Here is a 9,750-nt window from a genome sequence, read left to right on the forward strand (position 1 = left end):
AGTTCAGAACCCTTAAAATCAATTTTATTTATTTTTAAGCCTTCTATTTTGAAATTCAGAGTAAGCTGAACTACTGGCACGCAGGCATCATTCCGAACATCTCATTCAAGCAACACTTGGACCGCACCAAAAATATTTAAAAATACGAGTGAAGATAAGCCTTCCCTGAAAAAATTAAAAACAGACAAACAAAAAGCCCTGACATTTTATAATAGCAGCAACAACAAACACTGGGCATAAGCACCCTTGCCTCTTTCCATGCATACACAGCTAGTTTATCATATTATCAGCATATGCAATTTTAAGCCAAAACAGCTATTCATCATTGCATTTGTGACTAAAAGCCCTGTTTTCCCCAGAAAGCAATTAAGAACTGCAGCAAAAGCACAGGAAGAGACTGCCCTGATTCAGAAGAGTTCACAGCATGAGCAGACAGGACAAACAAGACATGTCTCAGCAGAGGTGAAACATTAGATGGACTTATCCTCACTTGGGTCCCCCCAGACACTCAACAATACTCAACAGCTGCCACTATTGTGAGGAATAACCTCTCCAGAGCGCAGAGGAGGACAATAAAATAGCTTTTTCCTAAGGATGACCCTCTCTCTCTCTCTCTCCCCCCAAAGTTTTAACTAGACGTATGGCACAAACATGAACTTCAACCAATGCCCTGCCATCAGGGCTATGTTTAGTGTCATCATTCTGAACATTCAAGTGCAATACCTGTAACTGAGATAAATCCACGCACATTTGAAGCCATTTAAGCCAGTACCAAGACTACATTGCAGAAGCTCCTCTTCTTCAGAGAGGACCAGGTAAACGGCCGTGGAGATTAGACTGCTACAAACAACAGAAGCTGCAGGACTGGTGCTGCTCTCTAGGGTGTGCAGGGCTGTAATGCCAATATTTCCGAGCACCCAGGTCCAGGAAAGCCAGACAACTCAGGAATAGGGCTGGGACAGCTGCACCCCTCGATATAATCCAAACAGAGACTGAACATCCAGGCCGAGCTTAAATGCATCCCTTAGGCCTGAGGGCAAGGATGTGGGTGGAGAACTCAATGAGATTGATCATTAAGCCTTATTAATACAAATCTGACAAAACCAAGGGTTACAGCACACAATCTTGGTTTAAATAAGGGCTTTTGTTAATATGTCATCATCAGAAAATTACTTTTTTATATTTTGTAGACTTTGTGTCTCTGAAAAGCAACAGATATGCTAGAATATAAAGTACAGGATATAATTAAAGCAGCCAGCAAGCACCTGGAAGATTCAATTCCTCATTCTTTTGCTAAGAATGGGAACAGCAGAGACACGAGTCATTGACTGTGCTCCTAGTATTTGGAGCTCCTGCACAATTGATTCTGTGCAATCTGCGAAGCCCACAAACCCATCCCAGCCCTCTCAGCAGCTCTAAACATGGCCTGAGTTTCAAATTTACAACAAAAGTAACCGTAAGGTGAACTGTATGGGAGTTCTCCTTGATTTTTCACAAAGCAACCTGGAAAGAAAGCTTTACATCTATGTCATTGTAAAGGTGCAGTTTGGCTCCTTCAAATTCCTGAAGCACTTTTAAAAGATTTTCTGTAGCATCATCCAGCACTGCAGATTACTTAAAAGGACTACTTCCGTCTCGGAGATGTTTTGTGTTTTAGGAATATCAGTAATGTCTTATTCAGAGCTTGGCTCTGAAGGTCTGTAAACACAAAAAACATAGTACTACAAGCTGGAGATAAATGTACAAATACTCAAAGCTCTAATTGTTATGAATAACAGCATGCCAGAAGACCCCATTGGGACAGAGCTTCATTTTACTGGTGCTGTACATACACACAGTAGGAGGAGGAATTTCTGTCTCAGATCTCTTTAGATCTGCTACAGATATTTTATTTAGGAGAGAGACAAAATGCCCACTTACAGGAGATGTCTAATTCAACATCATGGCCCTTGAGACAAAAAACACACAGGCACTTGACCTATGAGCCTGCAAGTCATTTATGTGAAGTTCTACAGAGTGTCTATGAAAACTCAAGGAATTTCGCTCAGATAATTCATATCCTAGCATATATTACTCTTTCTCTGCCAATTCCTCATTTAAAAATTGAGTGTCCCCTCCAACTCAGCATAAAAGCACTCATACTTCATGTTTCAGTACCATCCCCCGTAAGATATTTTCAAATCATTCAGTAAGCACTGACATCTCTGTGGTAGGGATTATTTATTGTTGCTTCAGGCTTAGCAGACTGTGACACACCACAGGAGAAAACAGTAGCATTATTCACCATAGGTGAAACCAGAGCGTTTTATTTAGCAAGATTAATTTTAATGCATGTACTTAACTACTAAAGGAGGGAAAGTTACGTAAGGATCCTTTCTATCTGTATTTCTGACTTCCTTCAAAATAGTTCCACTGATAAACATGCCTTCAAGTATCCTCAACTGAATCTCCTGTACTGGGGACGTGACCTTGCGCTATATACTACATGGCTAAAATATAAATACAGTTAACGTAAGTACTAACAACTGAGAGTATTTAACAGCAGACAAACTGAAACACAGGACTCAAAGTGCTATATGATTTATCCAAGGATGAGTGTTCAGGTCTGGCCTCAGGACAAAACCAGAGCTATGAGCTGAAACCAGAAGCCCAGAACCCATCCTCAACATTGATAAATAATAGCGCTTAAGTTTAAACTAACATAAATGTTTTGCTACATTACAAAATACCATTTTTTTCTTCTGAATTTTTAAAGCACCTTCAAGCTTTATTATCAACTTTTCTTTCCCCATTCTTGCATTTGCTACATTCCAGCCAACAAAGGCACAGAGAATTGACATCTCTTGGCAGAACAGATCCAAAAAACAGGTGATAACGGAAATACTGGCAGCTAAACCTAGCCTCCTGGATGCTACCAAGTCACCTTCTCAGATTCAGAGGAAGTGACAAGGCTTTTTTTTTTTTAAAATTTTTAAAAAAAAAGTACTACTAGGACAGTAACAATTGACCTGGTACTTGGAGAACTGCTATATCCTAAGAAAATCTGCATTTCCTCCAGTTACAGATTAAATCCTGTAACACGATGAAAAGCACAGCAATAGCAGCATAGTAGCAAAGTCCTAGGCTACAGCAAGTAAGGATATACTCAAATGCAGCAGCAGTAGACACAGAAACAAAGGAAAGAATCTGCTTACCCTTGGAGGACCTCAGGCACGCAGGGATCTCCAGCAGGACACCCCTACCTCTACTGCCAACTCTTATATGAGGTCTGGGAAGGGGTGGATCCTGGCTCCACCCCATCCAGTCAATCAAGTGCACTGCTTGCACCTGAGCTCCCCTGGGTTAGCTCTGCCTTCCTACCAGGTGTTTAATCACTGTTTCAAGTTGTGACTTAGCATTTCCACTACACATCCTAAAGCAGAAGTAAATTGCAGGGTGAGCTCTGCAAATGATTCATATTTACAAAAGCAGTTCAAGTTTGTTTTGACCACAAAGCTTTGGATATTTAAGAAATGCAGGATACCAAAACATCAAGTCCAGATCTCAGGGACCATTACAGTATTGTGGAGAGCCCACACTGGGAGAGGAAGAGGAAAGAAAGAAGAAAACAGACATTAATGAAGCAAAGTATACTTGCAATTTACAGCTGTTCTCCTGGAGGAAAGCATGCACAATCTGACTAAAAAAACACCTTGAAAAAAGATCAAGGCAAGAACTGAGGCAGTGTGGCATACAGCGTATCTTTTATGAACCATCTTTTTGTCAGGAAAAGGCATGGATGGATGGAAGTCATGCTGGAGATTTCAGCACAGTGCACCCTTCTCCCTCAGGTTCTGAGACAATGTCCCAGAAGAGTGCAGAAGGCACTTCTGAGCTTTGCATTTGCAAAAGCAGTCTACAGATGTGCCCTTGACTGGAAAGTGTTTTGGGAGCCAGTTTGTGTCATTTTCATTTGTGCTGTTCACTACGAATCTGGCTGATCTGTGCCCAATAGCAGAGGGTTTCTTCCCTGCTTGTTTGCCATGTGCCTAGTCAAACACCCAGCCTTCTCAAAAAGCCTGTTTTGTTATTACAGCAGTATGCACCTGGAAAAAATGAGCAGTCATCCTAAAGCATCTCTGCAGCAGGTATAACATCCTGGCTGAACAATCTCCCAAATGCCTGAAAATTTGTGAACCTGAGCTCTTGATGATCCCTGATCATTTGCACTCCCCTCAAGGGCCTTAAAAAGCACGTGCTGAATTTCAATGCCAGCTTCTTCTCTCTCATGACTGCTCTCCCATTTACATAACACAATTCCTGATGCCTGTAACTCAGCACATAGGCAAGAATGTTCCTAATACCATGTCAGAAAACTGCAGAGAAAAAGGGGGGGTGGGAGGAGAGGGGGAGAAAAAAAAAAAACACAGGCTATGAAGCTTTCTAAACAAAAGAGAAGCTGAAAATAGCCCAGTCACAGAAGGACAAAGTTGGGCAGAGCAGCTGACCTGGGAATGGCATGGATTCCTGTGGAGGGAAGGTTTTGCAGCCCACTGAAGGGGGAACAGGGCACAATGAGGATGTGAGGCATGAAAACGCCTTCTGAGGAAGTTACCTGCTGCTTGGTCTCCGCTGGTAGTGGAGGCATGGACCTCTGCTGATGGATGGGAGCCCAGGGCTGGATCAACCAAGAAGCATTTGAGCTGGAGCTGGGGACTTCAGTTGCTGGTGCATGCGTGCTGTCTGGTCCTCTGCCTGTCAGTGAACAAAGGGATGCTCCCTAAAAACTCCACAGTAGTGGACTGGAAAATTGGAAGCTGCATTGCCCTTCTGTTGTGGTATGGGCAGGAGCATAAGGTGATGCCCAGGAGATTCCTACTGGATGAGAGAGAAGGATGGAGATATGTCAAAGGGAGGGTAAGGCACAGGAGGGGCCCCACTTGTGGCTTTTTGGGTTGAGGCCACGTAGGCTGCCAGCCCATCTGCATCACAAAGAACCAGCCTTCCTTGCAGGCTTAAAATGCAGGTTACTCGAGGAGCTGCAGCCACACTCATCTGTCATATCAACTGCCTAAAATGGCGGCACTCCAGCAGGAGGAAGGGCGTGGCCTGCCTCAGTGTCACAGGTGTATGCTCACTGGAGACTGCAAAGAAGTGTCTGTCGAAATATACGAAAACAGGGAGCTCTTCCTTCTCTTTCTGCACTTTCAGTCATCGGGTAGAGCAGAAGGTGAAAGATAACAGTCAGAAATGTTTGGCTGTGTTTCTGATAGAAGCAGAAGTCTGTCCGACCCAAAATGGCGGTGTGCCATGAGGAGGATGGTTTATATTTGAAGGGCCTTCTTCCCCAGGGAGGAGAGTGCCGTGAGCACCCCAGCCGGCAGCTGCACGGAGGGCATGGCACTGTGCTGGGGAAATGAGACCTGCAAATTTACAGTGGTATTTCTTCCTTGTTGACAGGTGGTAAAAGCTATCCCCAGTGTGACTACTGCTCCTTAGAAGCAAACCATCCCTTGCCAGAGCCCAGTTCTAAAAGCGTTTATCAAACCAGTAGTGTTTTGAGGCACTGGGTTGTTTTTATCTTGCTGTGTCTTTCCTCAAGCTAAACCAGACTCTGCAATTACAAAAACTTAGTTTGCTCCTGAGACTTAGTTTGCTCGTGTCAGAACTTTCTGTGACACAAATCATGGCTGCTTTTATAGAGATAAGGAAATTAATTTTTCTGCCTGATCATTCTGATCCCTTATCAGCCCTCTCAGTCCTGCAGGGCTATCAGGAAAGCTAACTGGATTTTCTCCTAGATTGTTTATTTATGAAATAAAATTCCCATTTGCATAACTAATTTCTTATGAGCATTTCTCTGTTACTGTAATGCAGTTCGAGGGAAAACTAAGCAATTATCCAACCCATTAACTGTGAAGGAAGCGTAGCAAGTTGTGGCACACAGAAAAGTCATCATCTGCCTTTTTTTTTTTTAGCATCTATGGACATTTTATGTAGACTCAGCACCTGCTGTGGGGATCCAAGCAGCCAGAAGAGGGTAGTATACGTTAATTAATCAGCTTCATCTGAAAAGCAGAGCTATTTGTGAGAGGAACATCTACCGACATTTCTGGCTGCAAGGTAGAGAAAGACAACGCTGAGAAATTCGTCACTGAGCTTTGATAGAATTTGGAAAGGAAGATTTAAGTTAGAAATGTCAACAATTAGATTAATAGTAGGCTACAGAGCTTTTCACCTTCTGCTGTTAGCTCCTATTTGAGCAATGCCTCTTTCAACAGAAGTGCATGTCTGAAACTACTTCATGACTTTGCTTTCAGCTAAGAACAGCATACATTACTAAAAGTAACAGCATCTTAAGTGCGTCCTGGTGTAGTGTCTTGCCTGCAATAAATCTAAAAACCCAGATGGGGATGTCATGAAACTGCATAGCACTGAAAGCGCCTTACGAGGATGATTCAGGTGTAAGAACTTGAAAAAACCCACCACCTTCACACATGCTGTCTGACATTGCATGGGGTTTCTGCAGTTGACAGAGACTCAGAAAGGAAAATGCACATCAGCGTGTGGTACAAGGCGGGAGCATGGCTTGTAATTCACATTAACACGTTTTACTGCTGCTCACTTCCTTTCTTAGTGCAAAGCAAGTCCTTAAGCAGGCCTCTGTGGATGAAAGCAGTGAATGGGGATTGACTGAGGAAGTAAACAAGGAATATCCAAGGGAGTAAGTTATTATTTGCTTTATACTATTAGTAGTTGGATATCACTGACAGGATCAGACTTCTGCTGTGATAGATGTTGTACTCTCTCACGGAAAAGGAAAAGCAACATCCTGAAAAAGGAAGTTCTTCAACAAACAAACAAACAAACAAAAGAGCAAACAAAAAGTGAAAGGGAAAACAGATACAAAGATATGAAATGCCATGCTTAAGATCATATGGCCAGTAATTGGCAGAGCAATAGAACACTCCTGACAACATGCTTCTGATGAAACTAATTCAAATTCTCTCAGAAGTTAGTAGGTAAAAATGATTGGTTTGCACATTTACACCTTGGAAATGCACTGAAACCATAACACACCATTGTTTCATATTTTATTAGTACTCTGCCTGAAGCAAAGTGGAAATGTAAGCTGAATTTTTTTCTAGAATTATTTTCCCTCCATCCTCTCAAAAATAACACATGCAGAAAACATCAGAACTTTTCGTTTAACATCAGACTGTAAATGCTAAACCAGATGCCCTTCACCTGCTGCTACAATGCAAATGCTTTCTCAGCTTGAGCATTGTCCTTTATCCCTATAACACAGAAAGAGCACACAGGAGTTGAAGAAAGGAAAGGGACAGAGAATATCATATGCAAGCTGAGTTAGGGTGTCAGACTAATCTCAACCCCTCTAAAGAGCTTAGTTTCAGGAAACCTTCACGTGACAAATTCAGAAAGCCTTTAAAACAACCCTGTCACTTCAAACCAATGGTTGCAAACTTGTCCACTATTTTCTTGGACTTGGCTTTCGGTTTCAGAAAGGACCCTTCTAAAATGACGTGCAAATATCCAGCTGCCATGTCTGCTTCAGTCAGTCCCAAATCTCTGATCATTTTGATGTGAGGAAGAAGCAAAGCCAACTATAAAGATTCTTTCTGGATATCATTCTCAATAATGCAGGAAGGTTACAGTAATAAGCCAGTTCCCCTACCATTTCCCTTCTTTGCATTATGCATTTTGGTTTCTCTGGCACACAAGAGCATTATGGAAAGTGATGCTTGATGGGGAGTATTCTGCGTACACATCTCTATTCTGAGCTCCGTTCCTGGGGATCCTTTGCCATTTGTCTCTCTCTTGTTTGGCTGAGCTTTCCTTTTGAGCCACCTGTCCATTAAAAGGAGTGTGAGGACGTCCATGCAGAGTCAACTAGTCTGACCAGAGGGGCTTCCCCTTGTGTTTCCATGCTGCCAGATGCAGTTGCCTGCAGAGGGATTTGGATGGATGAAGATGCAGTTGGTAAGGGTACATTACCCCTTAGAAACATGCTTGAAGTGTTGCTGTTCACCTCACTTCCTGGGTTGGCGACACTTACAGCACTGTTGCTCACTGACCATAGACAAGGGTAATGGCTGGAAAAAAAAAAAGCAGTACAAACTGAATGACTTTTTCAAAACCTGCATAAGACTTACTTCTACGGTCAAGTGCATTATCTGCTCAAAAGCTGGTATCCCAATCAAGTTGCTGAACTAGATCAGCTTTTGCAAGATCTTATGTGAAAAACACAAGCAGCCATTATACTTGGTGACCTTGAAGATAGGCATGGAAAGAAACATGCAAATACATGTCATGTTTCAGGACTTGTGTGTTTTTTCTTTCTTTTTTTCCCCTTAATGAATGTTTATATTTTAAATAATTTCACCTGATTTTCTTGGCATCTAAAATAAGGAAATTCATGCATTTATTTGGGGAAAGGAGGGGAAAATATTTAATTGGTTTTGTATGCCTAATAAGTTCTGGCCAATCCCAGAACTGATTACTGCCCTATTACCAATACTTCTATAATGCACCATTATAGAAGTTTTGTTTTACCCCTGTACCATTTGTTATACCCCTGCAGTGGAGTAAGAACCTCATTTCATGCAAGAGAATAGAGAGGAGCATGGAGAGGAAAATAATTTGGCTTGAAAATTCTCACTGACCGCAGACACCTGAGTTTCAAGATTCTGGCTTTCAAAAGTACTAGGGAAAAATAAAGCTCCCATTGATTTCATCTGGGCAGAAGGTAATCAGCTTGTCAGAAGGATCTGTCCGGGAATCTTAAGTTGGGTACCTGGGACATGTTTTAAAATCTGGATGCTGATTGAAGCATGAAATAAAGTGTGAATTACCAGGGCAGGCACAGTCCTAATGTGAACAGGTGCAGAGATTTCTCCCACTCATCCACATCAGCCTGTGAAAGACTGTTTTTTATTTGGATTATTTGACGTGAACAGACATGAAGCACGGAGTGGCAGATCATGGGAAGCTTCTTCTCTTTGCAGTGTGGCAACATCACTGTTGTTTCAGCATATGCTGAACAGGATTGAACAGGATCACACCAGGAATATCAGCCACTTTCTGTACTCTGAAGCATAAGAGAAAGCAGGGGAGCTGGAGACCATGGTGAGCCATTGTGGAATGAAAACCTTTGAAGCCTTTGACACTGTCCCCCCACAACATCCTCATAGGGAAAAGCTGGCTGCCCGTGGTTTGGATGGGCATACGCTCTGCTGGGTGAAACACTGGCCATATTGCTCTCTTCAAATATCTGAAAGGTGATTGCAGCGAGAGCGGGGCTGGTCTCTTCTCACTGGTGACAGGTGACAGGATGAGGGGAAATGGCCTCAAGTTGTGCCAGGGGAGCTTTAGCTTGGATATCAGGAAACACACTTCTTTACAGAAAGGGTGGTTAAGCACTAGAATAAGCTTCCCAGAGAGTTGGTTGAGTCACCATCCCTGGATGTGTTTAAAAACCGTTTGAATGTGGTGCTCAGGACATGATTTAGCGATGGGTTGTTACAGGTAAGATAGTATGGCTAGGTTAGACATCCTAATTCTCATTCCTACATTGAATCTCACTTGTATTTCTTCCTAAGGTCATCTTTACTAGATCTTTTAGTAATAAACAAAAAAAACCACTCTTTTTATTCTTGAAGTCATTAACAAACCCAATCATTTCTTTAGAGCCCAGTTATGATTAAACATACATGTTGTAAATTGAATATAAAGAGGTCCATGATTTGGAAA

Source organism: Meleagris gallopavo, chromosome 1, assembly GCF_000146605.3.
Source record: "Meleagris gallopavo isolate NT-WF06-2002-E0010 breed Aviagen turkey brand Nicholas breeding stock chromosome 1, Turkey_5.1, whole genome shotgun sequence".
Lineage (NCBI taxonomy): Eukaryota > Metazoa > Chordata > Aves > Galliformes > Phasianidae > Meleagris > Meleagris gallopavo.